Genomic DNA, 14,050 nt, shown 5'->3' on the forward strand with positions numbered 1-14,050 from the left:
GCAGGTGTAAACACTTTAAGTTTCTTTAGACTGTCCATTTCAACCTGCATTGCCTCATACCATTTCTCTTGCTCTGAATCAGGAAGATGCTTGATTTGTGTGAACGTATCAGGTGAAAGTGTAACATTGCAAATCAAAGGCAAGGGTGTTTTTGTCAGTTGCCAAGAATATCGTTGTGGAGGGATCCCTTTTGTGACCCTCTTGGAACGTCTCGGAACAACAGTCCATTCTTCTTCTGCTTCGTCCTCGTCCTCACATTCGTCGCTAGCGTCAGCATCCGCGGCTTGCGAAGATGGAACATCAGGTTGAGAAGAACCAGCTTCTTCTTGATCATCAATCTGTGCAGCATCAGCAGTATCATTTTTAGGAAAATAAACTCCAGGATCATTGGAATGAATCCTCGACCAGTCAACATCTTCCTCAAAATTAGCAGATTGGGAAATCACAATTACATGTTTAGAGTCAATAAATTTGCTCCATTTTGAATTATCATCAATACCCATAAATCTCAGTCTCTTGGCTGCTGGACCTCCTTTCCTTCTTTGAGGTAAGGGAATGTTCACCATAGCATATGAACCAAAAATATGGATGTTTTTGAGATCGGGCTTGTACCCGTACAACATGAAGAAAGGAGTCTGATTTATTACACTGCTCCAAGTACGGTTGACAATGTAATTTGCATATTTGATAGCTTCACCCCAGTATGGCATACTAAGGTTGGCGTCTTCTAGGAGACAACGCATCATGGTTTGCAGTACCCCTTGTTGTCTCTCGACGACTCCGTTATGAGCCGGTGTGTAAGGGGCCGAGGTCTGATGAAGAATTCCATTCTTACGCATCCAGTCCTGGAAGATATGAGACATGAATTCAGCACCACAATCACTCTGGATTCTGGCGATGTGAACTTGGTATTGGGTAGAAACAAGAGCAGCAAAGTCTTTAAAGATCTGAAAGGTCTCAGATTTTTCTTTCATAGCATATACATATCCATATCTAGAATAATTATCAACAATTGTTAAAAAATGTTTTCTACCACCAAGTGTTGGCGGAAAAGGACCAACTATGTCAGTGTGAACCAAATCAAAAATGCGTGTTGACAGGCGGTGTAGCGCGTTTGGGAATGGCTGCTGCTTTGGATTTGGCCTTTTTGCATACAGCACAATCCAAAAACACCTTACACCTCTTTAGATCCAAACCTTTTGCGAACTCCGGCATCTTCCTAAGAACACGGAAACTGGCATGCCCCAATCTTCTATGCCATTTATGGATACACCTGGAATGCAAAGGTTTACCAGTTAGTGAATTCTCAACTTTAACAATTTTATGAGGAACCTCAGGCTTGCTCTGAGCAACCTGTTTCCAAATTTTCTTTTTGTTGGCTTTAGGGGCCTTTGGAGTAGTAACAGGATCTCTCTCTGGAACATCTCTCTCTGGGTCTGTGCTCTCCCTTTTCGGTATACTTGCCTGTGTTTGCGATTTAGGCTTTGGCTTTAAGTAATAAACACCACCAATTAACATGGTTTCAACAACAATATCTCCATTTTTAACTATGTAACTTGCTTTTTCAAGGTGGTGAACCTGGAACTTTAATGCTCTAGACAAGTGACTCTGACTAAGCAAATTACTGGTTGCTGTTGGTATGTAATAAACATCAGGAATGAATGCATCGAGCTCTTCAACATAAACAGTTCCTTTTCCTTTGACCTGACAAGGATGATTTTGAAAAAGAATAAAGTTCACGTAGTTCAGGTTCAGGTTCATGCATCTCTGTGAAAAGTTCCTTTCTGTAGGTAACATGCAATGCTGCACCACTGTCCAAAGTCCACAGGAGTCGTCTGTCGTACTCTGGTTGAGGTTGTGGATCATTGGTTAAAGCCAATGTGGCGAGTGGAGCTTGCGGATCACGCCTGGGACCACGACAACCTTGTCTTCTGCCTCTGCCTCTGCCTCCTCTGGAATCTGTTCCTCTGAGCTGGTATGAGATGGGAGCTGGAACTTGTTGGGGACAATCCCGGGTGGCACGTCCCACACGATTACAGATGTAGCATCTTGGCATCCTTGGAACGTGGGCTCTTCCTCGGAAGGGACGCCTTGCTGGAGCTCTTGATGCAGGTGGTCCTCTCAAGTGTGGAGTGGCGAGCATAAGTGCTTCTTCTTCAATTAAAAGTCTGCATACAGACTTTATTAATGAGTTAATAATAATGCTGATCATTTGAATATCATCAATAAGATTGCCTCTTTCTCTGAATTCTCTTCTGATTCCTTTCAGTTTGGTTAAATGTCCTCCAATTTGTTCACCAGGTTTCAATCTCGAACCATGGAACTCAGACATGAGCAAACATGAAGATTCAATTGAAACAGGCCTGTAGCAATTTTCCAATTGGACCCAAATTTGTTGGGCTGTTGCATCAGGCGGAAAGGTAACCTGCAGTTCAATATCCATGGACATCAATAATGTTGTGCAAGCTTTAGTCTCTAAGTCTCTTATTGCAGGAGTCCATGGCTGAGCAGGAGGATTAAAAACCATACAGTCAGTATTTTCTCTACGAAGTAACAATCCAATCTCACTGACCAGGCCTTATAATTCTGTCCTGACATCTTTAATTTCGACTCACCAGCTAGTGGAGCAACAGAACATGCCTGGTGAGAAACATGCATTTGGTATGCTGGCTGTGCCGGTAAAAATACCTGTGGTATTTGCTGTGTTTGTTGTGGACCAACAAATGGTCCTGGTTGTATGGCTGGAGGCACTTGTGCGTGCACCTGTGGCTGAGGCTGTTGCATTGGGATCTGCTGTGCTCCAGCTGCTATTTGTGCTGCAATATTAACATGGCCTGCTGGAGACGCAGTCATTTGCCTTCGCTGCATTAAGCATTGTTGTGTTCCATCTAAAAGGACACCAGCACCACCAGGGAGTGCTGAAGATTGAGCCTGTGGAGACACTTGTGGCATTGCAGCCTAAATATCTGAGTGAGTTGAGGACATCTCTGATAAAGTCTGCTGCAACAATTGTAATCGCTCTCTCAAATTGCGATGCATTTCAGCTTTCTCTAGTAAATTACTTTCGCCAGCAGATGGTGCTACACCTGTAGTTTTGGGCAGCTCAGATAATTTTTCTGTATATGTGGCATTTGTAATTTGAGAATAGGAATGATCATGTGACAAATGTGACATGTGCACAGCTCTCTGTTCTGATTTGCCTGACACAATATCCATCAGGGGGTGTGTCTTTGCCTCCAAAAAAGAAGACAAAATGGCATTTTCAGAGATTTCAAAAGCACGAGACTCTCTCTTATCTTGCTCAAGCATAAATAAAGCCATTTTTGCCTGGGAGAGCTCATGTTCAAAAAATTTTATTAGATCACTATAGCTTTTTACAGCTAGCTCATGAAGGGAGTGCTTGGAGCTGTGAGGAGAATAATAAATTATTTCTCTCTTTGCGTAGGGGTGAAAATGCTCAGCCGTTTGTGAAAACTTTGGCCTTGCACCAAGCATTTCAAAATCAAAAGGTTCTGGGAAGACTGTTTGAGAGCATGCATATTCAGAAGGAGACGTCACTGACCTCAGTTGCAGCACGTTTTCTTCAAAAGCAGCTTTTCCAACAGCTTTTCTGTTATCTTCCTCCTGAAGCCTTTTTAAAATTATTTTCGCTTCTTCATTAGAAAGAGCAGAGATATCTATATCTTCAGCAGAATGCATTCTGTATTTGTTTTACTTCTTTTTCGGCATATTTGCAAAAAATAATTAGCTTACCTCAGTAGCTAAAAACTAACTGCCTATGCGCTTATCATCAAAAGTAACAAGCAAGGAAAAAACCATAAATCAACCATCGTTCTGCTACCAGGTGTCAGGGTGGCAATTAATCCCATTCTGCTTTTGGGTAATTGCACCTTGATTTAGAGAAGTGGATCGAAGCTTTTCCCTTGAAGCATACTTTAAGAAAATAAACTCGAAGATATATTTTCTAAGAAAAACTCATTTATTTGTTATAAAGAAAATAAAACATCTCACTAGCTAATTAGCTACATCTTGGCAAAGCTTTCCCCGGCCAGACCTCTCCTGGCCGGAGAACAAGGAAAGATAGAAGAAAGTGAAAGAATGTAGACATGCGCAGTATCAGTTACTGATAAGAACTTGGCAAGCTACGGTAAGTCTTAAAGTTCAAAAATAAGAGCTCATCTGGTAAATACAAAAACGCAGTGACAGCGGCCGCCCCAGCTTTTTAGCGACTTCTAGAGTCACTTCTCCGCTGCCCAGTTTGAGGAGCTTTTCCAGACTAACCAGGGAGTTTGTGATCCCCCTGTGTTGGTCTGTCCATGCTCCTCTTGTTTGTTATCCCTACAGGATGACTTAGGTCACTTGGGACCCCTGAGCAACAGAGATATTGATGGATCTTAAGGAGCTCCCAAAGAGTCCATTGTACCGCTGTGACGCTGGCCACGCCTCCTCAGCTGATGACATTCTTCTTTTATTATTATTATTATTTTATTTTTTTAAACAAAGCATAAAACAAATCTATCATCCATTACAAATGCAAACAGTGTGTCAGTCAGTTACAAATCTTTTGTGCTTCATCCCCATATTCAAAATTTTATAAACTGAATTTAGCAGGGATATAGGCCAGGGGTGAAATGTTCCCGGTTCGGACCGGATCGCCCGATCCTGTAGTGATGGCCGCGGGTGTGAACATGCACACGCATCCCCAATGAACATTGGTAAAATGTTATGTTTGCCAATGCAATACTTGCGGAGATATACTCATTTGTATGACCCCATACCACAGCCTTCTACAGTATGACTTTGAGAGTTCAGCAACTTTGAGACATAATATCTCCGGCAATATTTTGTTGAGAGAAACAAAACTTGGCCATCTTGTACAACTTGTTGTGCTCTATTAAGCAAAATAATAAAAAACATTCTCATGAGCGATCTCCATCTAGATAATCTGGAGCAAAGTTGGCCAAAAATGACTGCGGCATGAAAAAAGGGTAAAGTTGAGAGGTGTGGCCAGTGTTGCTGGAGGACAGTGTGTTTTTTGAGGGCTCCAGAAAAACCGCTGATAACTTAGCTGATCAGGGGTCTTAATTGACCTAAGCCATCTCGTAGGGACAGCAAACAAGAGAAGCACAGATTGATCAGCTTAGGGAATCTGCAAGTTCCAAGGTTGATCAAGGGTAGCTTCTCAAACTGGACAGCTGAGAAAGCGGCCATAGGAGCCGCTAAGAAGCTGGGGCAGTCACAACAGAGCGGTGGAATAAAGAGAAAGTGCAGTATCTGGGTGGGAGCTTGTCTTAAAATTGAAAGTTTCTCTTTCATATCAACTTGAAAATAATATACTATAGAGTGGAAAGTGGCTAAAGCGAGGAGGGAGAGTGGGTGTGTATTCGCTCTCCATTTCTGGTACTGAAGCGGTGAAGAAAGCGAAAGGGGGAACAGCTTTTTTTCCCCTTTTGAATGAAGTAAATGCACTTGGATTGAGAACTGAATTGAAAGAGTGATTTTGAAATTGAGAAGCGTTAGAAAATGGACTGATTATTTTGAGAAGGATGAAATGATTATGAATGAACTTAATTTAAACGGAACGGACTGGAAGAATTAAAGCTTAAAACTGTATAGTTTTGTTATACAGCAGTGCCCTCTAGTGGCAAGAAAGAAAAGTCTTTAATAAAAAACAACAACTTTGAATTAGTCGCAAGTTTATTTTGACCTTGACAATGCTGGTTGCTGATAAAAGAACAGCTGCCAAAGTGAGAAAGCTGAGTTAGAAAAGACTGAAGAGATTGAAGTGCTGAAATTGTTTTTGTTTCTTTGAATCTTCTATATTTTTTTATCTTTATACTTGGGGTGTTGTTGTTGTTGTTTTTTGAGCCTTTTGAAGCCTTTTGAAGTAATTTGGTTTGGAGCTGGTGTTTTGGACATTTTCCCCTCTATCTTATTTTGATTTTTTTGTCTCTGCTTGCTATAGACGTTGAGAAAACTTTGGATTTTTTGTCTCTTTTTTATATTTACTTGAATGAGTGAAAAAGGATACTTGTGCTGTTTTTAAAATTTGGATTAAGGCAAGAAGAGCCTGAAGAAGCATATGTTTAATTTTTAGCTTTTTACTTTGTCTTTATTTTTAGACTGGAGAGTATTTTTGGGTGTCTTTTTTGGAGGGGGGGTTGATTGGATTTGTTTTTCCTTTTTGTAATTTGGCTTTGTATATTTTCTCCCCCCCCCCTTCTTTTTTATTTTTCTAATTCACTCATCGGGGTGAATTAGATATTTGTATTATAAATAAAAAACATAAGTGGATTATAAATTTGGGATTGACAACGTTAGGAGATGAAGAAATTTACATCACATCTGCATTCAGCAGCAAGTCCCTCTTCAACAGAATCAGCAAAAACATCAGAAACAATGGATTTAAAAAATCTTATACAGTCGCTTCATGATGATTTGAAAGAGGATCTAAAGGAAGTAAAGGAGATTATTGGGAAAAATGAAGAAAGAATTCAAAAAGTAGAGGAAAAAGCAGATTTGACAGAAAAAAAAGTGGAAGAATTAGAGGAAAAATTGTCATCGATGGACAAAAATCAAGAGCGAACAATTATCTTTCTGGAGATGGATAGATCTGATTATTATTTAAGATTCCAAAATATAGAGGAAGAGAAGGGGTAAAACTTGCAAAAGGTGATGGCAGAGATGTTGGGAGAAGTGATGGAACAATCCAAGGAGAAGATTTTAAACGAGATGGACGAGGTTTTTAGAGTGCAAAGAAGATATGCAATGAGAAATAAGCTACCGAGAGAAATCCATGTAAGATTTACAAAGAAAGCGATAAAAACAGAGATACTACAAATAACTAAAAATACTGCACTGAAATATATAGATAAAGAGATTCTGGTGCTGAGACAAATACCTAAAAGAGTTAGACAGTTTAAGAAAGAATATAATTTTTTAACAAAAAATTTAATTACAAAAGGAGTGTTTCAAGTGGTTAATACCAGAAGGAATATTGGTGATATGGCAAGAGCAAAGACACAGACTAAATTCCACTGAAAAAGCAAAAGCATTTTATGAACAATTTTGGGGAACATCAGAAGAGGGGAGAATGGGAGAAGCAAGAGAGACCGGATATCAAGAGGGAAATGTAAAAGAGAAAGAACAAAGGAGAAAAGAACAGGAAGAAAAAACAATGAGAGAAGGAGCAAGAGGAAAAGAGGCAAAACAACAGAGAGAGACAAGAGTGACAAGATCGAAAGTTAGTAATAAGTAAAATATGGAAGAAATAAAAGCAATGTCAATAAATGTTAATGGGCTAAATTTGGCGACAAAAAAGAACAGAATCTTAAACAAACTGAATAAATTAAAGATGGATATTATATGTCTTCAAGAGGTACATATTAGAAAACAACACACAAATTAGAATATTCAAAATTAGGGGTTTTATTTACTTCATTGTTACAACAAAGTAAAAGAGGTGTAGCATTATATACGTACTATATAAAAGAAAAATTAGAGCCTAAGTCAATATTTGCAGATGAAGAAAGGAGGATCTTAATGGTGGAAATAAAAATGAACTTTAAACAATTACTTTTGATAGCATTATATGCTCCAAATGATAAACAGGAGGAATGTTACGGGAAACTACACCAAAATATCAGAATTGGAATATGAAAATATATGCATAATGGGTGATTTTAATGCGGTAATTGATGCCGATTTGGATTATAAAATGACAAAAATGAATAAGAAACCCAGAAAGACACTTCCGAAGACTTTCTTCACAATGATGGAGGAATTATGTATACAAGATGTATGGAGAAATAGACACTTGAAAAAAAATATATACGTTCTACTCAAATAGACATTTGTCATGGTCCAGGATAGATATGATATGGATGTCAACCGACTTAATAGACAATATACAAGAAATAAATATAGATTCAAATATTTAGGCGGACCATAATCCAGTTACAATAATATGGAATGACAAAAGAAAAAGTACAGATGGACTTTGAATCAAGCAATTTTAAATGAAAAAGAATTTCAACTATTTATGATAAAAGAACTTGAGTTTTTTCTCAAAATAAACAAAAAGGAAGACACATCACTTCAGAATGTTTGGGACACATTGAAAGCATATATTAGAGGCTTGGCAATAACATATTTTGGGGGAAAAGAACAAGAAGAAAAGACAAACATAGAAGAAATTGGAAAAGGAATATAAAAGATTAGAGCAAGAATTACAAAACCCCCCCACAAAATTATAAAGCTAAGAAGCAAATGGAATTGAAAAAACATGAAATAAATTTAACTGAACAAGAATTTTTGGCATACAAATTAAGATCACTCAAACAGAATTTTTTTGAAAATGCAAATAAGCCAGATAGATGATTGGCATACAAATTGAAAAAAAGAAAAAGAGAAGAAATCAATTAACCAACTACAAGATGAAAAAGGAAATATATGTTATAGAAATGAAGAAAAGAAAAAAATAATCCAAAATTATTATGGGAGACTATATAGTCAAGAGATGATATCGGATGGAAAGATAAAAACAATTTCTAGAGAAATCTGACTTACTGAAAATACCTGAACAATATAAAGAGGCTCTAGAAGAATATCAATGATGGAATTGAAAGAAGCAATTTAAAAAAAAAAAAAAACGGGAAAACACCGGGACCGGATGGATTACCTGCAGAACTATATAAATCACTTGTTAAGCAATACAATGTTGGAACTATATAATGAATTATTAGTGAAGGCAAAAATACCAGACTCATGGACGGAGGCGTATATTACACTTATACCCAGAGAAGATACAGATTTACAACAAGCTAAAAACTATAGACCGATTTCATTGCTGAATGTGGATTATAAAATTTTTGCTTCAATAATGTCAGACAAGTTTGTGATATTCTTTACTGGCCTAACATGCAAGGCAAAAATCAAAGACTTTGTTACTAATTGTCCCACTTCCAATGAATATGAACGTTTGCAACAAAAAGAAACCATGATATCACATGAAATACCCTCAAGTCTTTGGCAGATCATCAGTACAGATTTGTTCAACTCTGCAGGAAGAGTACCTGATATTAGTTGATCATTATTCAGACTTTTGGAAATTGAATTTCTTCCTGACTTGTCTGCTGAAACTATTATTACGAGATGCAAGGCTCAGTTTGCACATCATGGCCAATCAGATAAAGTGATCTCTGATCCGCCACACCCCGCCGCAGGGAGGTGGAACTGATGAGGTGGTTCTGCCCCAGGCGCCTGATGGACCCGGATAGGTTCCAGACGGAGCTTGGGCTATTTCCTGAGGCTCTGGCTCACGGCTCGACTGAAGACTTAGTGGCCGCCTGGGATAGGGCGGCCGCTGGAGCTTTGGACCGGGTTGTGCCTTTGCGGCCTCTGACCCGGCGCCAGTCTCACCTGGCTCCTCAGTTCACCGAGGAGCTGAGGGAGATGAAGCGCCGGAAAAGACGCCTGGAGAGCAGTTGGAGGGCCAGTCGCTCTGTATCCGACTGAACACTGTTAAGGTCTTATATTAAGACCTACCTGGTGGCAATAAAAGCAGCAAAATGTAATTATTTTTCCGCTCTTATTGCATCATCAGATAATCGCCCAGCTGCCCTGTTTAGGGTGATCCACTCCCTGCTCCACCAGGAAGCGCGGGAGGACCCCTTGGAGGGTAGAGCCGAGGACTTTGCACAGTATCTGTATGATAAAATCGCTCAGATTCGGGAACACCTGGACTCTGACTGGGTAGTTTCAGGGGGGATGATGGAGGCAGGTCTTGAGAATATTACCTGGGAAGAGTTTGATTCTGTGACTCCTGAAGACGTGGACAGGATACTGGGTAGACTGAGCGTGGCCACATGTTTATTGGACCCATGTCCCTCCTGGTTGGTGCTGGCCTCCCAGGAGGTTACGTGAGGCTGGCTCCAGGGGATTATTAATGCTTCCTTGAGTGAGGGTGTCTTCCCCACTGCCTTGAAGGAGGCGGTGGTGAGGCCTCTCCTCAAGAAGCCTTCCCTGGACACGGCAGTGTTGGCTAATTATCATCCAGTCTCCAACCTTCGCTTCGTTGTGAAGGTTGTTGAGAGTGTGGTAGCGTGACAGCTTCCTCAGTACCTGGATGAATCGGCTTATCTAGATCCGTTCCAGTCGGGCTTCAGGCCTGGGTACAGCACGGAGACAGCATTGGTCGCATTGGTCGATGAACTCTGGAGGGCTCAGGACAGGGGTTGCTCCTCTGTCCTGGTCCTATTAGATCTCTCAGCGGCTTTTGATACCATCGATCATGGTATCATGCTGCATCGGTTGGAAGAGTTAGGGGTGGGGGGTACCATGTTGGGGTGGTTCTCCTTTCTCTCCGACCAGTCGCAGTCTGTGTTGACAGGGGGACAGAGGTCGACCCCAAGGCCCCTTGTATGTGGGGTGCCACAGGGGTCGGTCCTCTCGCCCTTTCTGTTCAACATTTATGTGAAGCCGCTGGGTGAGATCATCCATGGTTTCGGGGTGAAGTACCATCAGTACGCTGATGACACTCAGCTGTACATCTCCACCCCGGATCACCCCAATGATGCCCTTGAAGTGATGTCTGGGTGCCTGGAGGCTGTACGGATCTGGATGGGGAGAAACAGACTCAGGCTCAACCCATCCAAGACCGAGTGGCTGTGGTTTCCGATGTCCCGATATAGTTGGTGCCATCACTGACTATTGGGGGCGAGTCGTTGGCCCCCACGGAGAGGGCTCACAACCTGGGTGTCCTCCTGGACTCACGGCTGTCTTTAGAAGAGCATTTGATGGCTGTGGCCGGGAGGACTTTTTATCAGGTTCGCCTGATCTGCCAGTTGCGTCCCTTTCTGGATCGGGACTCGTTACGCACGGTCACTCATGCCCTCATCACTTCCCGCCTGGACTACTGTAATGCTTTCTACATGGGGCTCCCCTTGAGGAGCACCTGGAGGCTCCAACTGGTCCAGAATGCGGCCGCATGGATGGTTACGGAAGTAACGTGGTGCTCCCATGTGACTCCCCTCCTGTGTGAGCTGCATTGGCTCCTGGTGGTCTTCCGCGTGCGGTTCAAGGTCTTGGTTACCACCTTTAGAGCGCTCCATGGTTTAGGACCTGGGTATCTACGAGACCGCCTTCTTCCACTAATAGCCTCTCACCGACCAGTATGCTCCCATAGAGAGGGTCTTCTCAGAGTGCCGTCGGTCAAACAATGTCGACTGGCGACCCCCAGGGGGAGAGCCTTCTCTGTGGGGGCACCTGTCTTCTGGAACGAGCTCCCCCCGGAGATACGAGGATCCTGGATCTGCGCACTTTCCGCTGCACCCTCAAAACATTCTTATTCCAGCAGGCTGGTCTGGCCTAACCTCCCTTTTTAATTGTTTTTAAATTGGTTTTATAATTGGGGTGTTTTAAATCTGGCCAATGTATTTAATGTATTTTAAAGGGTTTTTAACATTTGTATTATGTATATTTTACTTTCTGGCTGTTCACCGCCCTGAGTCCTTCGGGAGTAGGGTGGTATATAAATTTAATTATAAATAAATAAATAAATAAATAAATAAATAAATAAATAAATAAATAAATAAATAAATAAATAATGGCCTTCAATTTGCAACCGAACAATTTAGGAAATTTCCCATGGAATGGGAGTTTGAGCATGTGACTTCCTCACCACATCACTCACAAGCTAATGGCAAAGCTGAATTAGCTGTGAAGATTATTAAGAATTTATGCAAAAAAGCACAAAGACCCATGGAAGGCCATTCTACATTGGAGAAATACTCCAACCAAGGACATGGACAATAGTCTGGTGCAGAGACTGATGTCAAGGAGACCAAAGACCTCCTTACCAGTGGCAAATAAGTTGCTTGAGTCCTCTGTGATACAAGGTGTCCCAGAAAAGGTACGGCTTAAGAGACAAGTATTCAAGGCAAGATATGACAAATCAGCCAGAGATTTGCCAGAATTGAATATTGGGGAATGAATCCATATGAGACTGTTGCCTGGAGATCGAACAGGTAGCTGGAAAACGGGTATCTGTTTACAACAGGTGACACCATGCTCCTGTCTAGTGGACATAGAGGGAACTCTCTATTGTTGCAATTGTGTCGACCTGCATGTGGCTGAGTAGCCAGACTCTCCATATCCAGTGGACAAGCCAGACTTACCTGTTATTACCGGGCCACACTTACCCACTGACAGTAGGAAATACACAGTGTTGATATCAATGTTAATAACGATCCTGAGCGAGTCAGTATACCTGACAGCAGTCAAACGCAGAATATCCCAGTAAGTGGGGAGAAGAGCCCAGCAACCTCAGCGAGGTCAGAGAAGCTCTCAGGACAAAGAGGGCCAGTCTTCACCCATAGTGGCAGATGTTCACAACCGCGCAATAGATTTAACCTTTAGTTGATACTGGTTCTCATCTGAAATTTTACAATGTTGTTTGATTAACATGAAAAGGGGAAGATGTTACAGGTGTTATATCTACCTTATATGCAGCTCTATCATTGTGTCCCCTGTAAAGTCATGGAATCAATTATAAACCAATCCATCACCTCCACTTAGAGACAAACAACCTGCTTTCTAACAGGCAGTTTGGTTTCAGGAAAAACTCCTACACTGCAGAAACATTTGGACCACACATCTTGATCAGGGTAAAGCAATAGATGCAATTTACATAGACTTCTGCAAAGCCTTTGATTCAGTGGTACACGACAAACTACTGTTAAAACTAAGTTCTTATGGCATTTCTGGATCCCTGCACAAATGGATAGCCGTGTTCCTGTCAATCAGGAAACAAGTAATCAAAATAGGGAGGGCTCTATCAAATCCTGCACCAGTTAACAGTGGTGTCCCCCAAGGCAGCGTTCTAGGACCCACACTCTTTCTGCTTTACATCAATGATCTACGCAATTATATTAAAAGCAGCTGCATCCTCTTCGCTGATGATGTAAAATTATTTAACACCGCTGACAATGCTGCTGCTCTACAAAGCAACCTTGACCATGTGTCAGAATGGTGTGCATTTGGCAACTCCAAATTTCAACTAATAAATGCTCTGTCCTACACATTGGCAATAAAAATCAGAGCACCAAATACAAGTTGGGCAGAAACGACCTTGTAGAGGACCTTCACTCTGTAAAGGACCTAGGAGTACTCATCTCAAACGATCTAAGCCCCAGAGCTCACTGTAACAGCATTGCCAAAAAGACAATAAAGAATTGTTAATCTAATCTTGCGGAGCTTCTTCTCCAGTAACAGTACTGCTAACTAGGGCAAAGAAAACCTTTGCCAGACCAATTCTCGAATACAGCTCGTCTCCTTGGAAACCACACTGTATATCGGACATTAATACAATTGAGCGGGTCCAGAGGTATTTCACAAGAAGAGTACTCCACTCCTCTACTCACAATAGAATCCCTTATGCCACCAGGCTTCAAATTTTGGGCTTGGACAATCTGGAACTGCGCTGCCTGTGGTCTGATCTAAGCACAGTACATAAAATTGCCTGTCACGATGTCTTACCTGTCAATGACTTCTTCAGCTTCAACCACAATAATACATGGGCAGACAACTGATACAAACTCAAGGTAAACCACTCCAAACTCGATTGCAGAAAATACGACTTCAGCAACAGAGTGGTCAACGCCTGGAATGCTCTACCCAACTCCGTTGTGATATCCTCAAACCCTGCCAGCTTCAACCTTAAACTGTCTACCATGGACCTCATCCCATTCCTAAGACGTCCGTAAAGGGGGCGTGCATAAGCGCATCCCTACTGTCCTCATTTATCTGCATTCATTTCCCTCATTCATGTCCATGTTCATACTTATACTTATACTTATACTTATACTTATACTTATACTTATACTTATACTTATTATTATTATTTCAATTTATATGCTGCCTTTCTCCGGAGACTCAGGGCGGCTTACAATGCATTTAAAAACCATTATAAAACATTTAAAAATTAAAACATTAAAACCCATTCACACCATTCATGGTCGGATCTCACAAGATCGCAACAATGAGATCAATG

Source organism: Pituophis catenifer, unplaced genomic scaffold (genome assembly GCF_029215685.1).
Source record: "Pituophis catenifer annectens isolate HBS135680 unplaced genomic scaffold, rPitCat1.0.hap2 SCAF_2, whole genome shotgun sequence".
NCBI classification, from domain to species: domain Eukaryota; kingdom Metazoa; phylum Chordata; class Lepidosauria; order Squamata; family Colubridae; genus Pituophis; species Pituophis catenifer.